This window comes from Charadrius vociferus, unplaced genomic scaffold (genome assembly GCF_000708025.1).
Source record: "Charadrius vociferus isolate BGI_N301 unplaced genomic scaffold, ASM70802v2 scaffold896, whole genome shotgun sequence".
NCBI classification, from domain to species: domain Eukaryota; kingdom Metazoa; phylum Chordata; class Aves; order Charadriiformes; family Charadriidae; genus Charadrius; species Charadrius vociferus.
Genome location: NW_009648959.1, coordinates 166223 through 167255, shown reverse-complemented (window position 1 = coordinate 167255; position 1033 = coordinate 166223).

Below are 1033 nucleotides of genomic sequence, written 5' to 3'. Positions count from 1 at the left end.
CGCGGGGCACCGCAGGTGCTGCAGCGCTCGGGAGGAGCTGAAATCCAGGTGCTGTCTGTCCTGGAGCTTGCTGATTTACGGCAGGTAGATGCAGGGTAGATGAGACGACTAGAGCTGCATGGCCCAGGGCCTGAAGGACCCAGCTGTGGAAGAGATCTCCTAGGTCGTGATTTCGGCATCCCTCTTGCCTGTGAGCCCCTCTGTGGCGTCCTTCCGGGGTCTGATGACAATAGAGCTCTGCTGGGCCATCTGCCAGCCTGCCGCCAGCACCCCTTTGCACAGGGCTCTGTGGAGAAACTCGCCTGGGTTGAGGCTGTGGGGTGGGACAGGTCCTGCCTTCCACAGATACTATTGGGATGCCTGACATGCAGGCTGTATCCCATTAAATTCCCGGGAGTGGAAGAGGATTTGAGAAAGGCTATTCGGCTCTGCTGTGGTCCCTCAGGGGAGGAAAGTCAAGATCCCACCTCTGTAATGTCCCAGGGTGATGATGGGGTTGCTTGGTATCTCAATCTTAGCTTTTTCTTACAGCAGCATGCTTGTGCCAGACCTTTGATTCAGAGCCCTCAGGCTTTAAAGGTTGGAGGAATTCTGAGATAATCTTCCTTTTTTTTTCTTAAACAAAGCTGCCTGGGAAAGTGACCTTAAGGATTGTCTGGTCAAATTTTGTGAAGTCCTTATGCCATAGCAACATGCACATGTATGGTTAATTATGAATAGCAGCTCAATATGGAGGAGGGAAGTGTGTGAAAGGTATATCCCAACACACTGTCTGTTGTGTCTTGCTCAAACGGATAAAACTACCTAAAAGAAGGGGACTTGATTCTTGCTGACTTTCTGCCTTTGGGTAACAGGGTAAAGAATGGGGTCTCATATTTTCTTGATAAATACCTGGCTCCTGTTTTCACTGTTGTACTTTTAAAAGTAAAATTATTTTCTTGTGCTGTTCTTTGTGCCCAGCTGTCAGCATTTTCTGAGCTTGAGTCGTGGAAGTCAGTGCAGTTGTTTCATTTTCCCTTTTAAGATTCTTTGT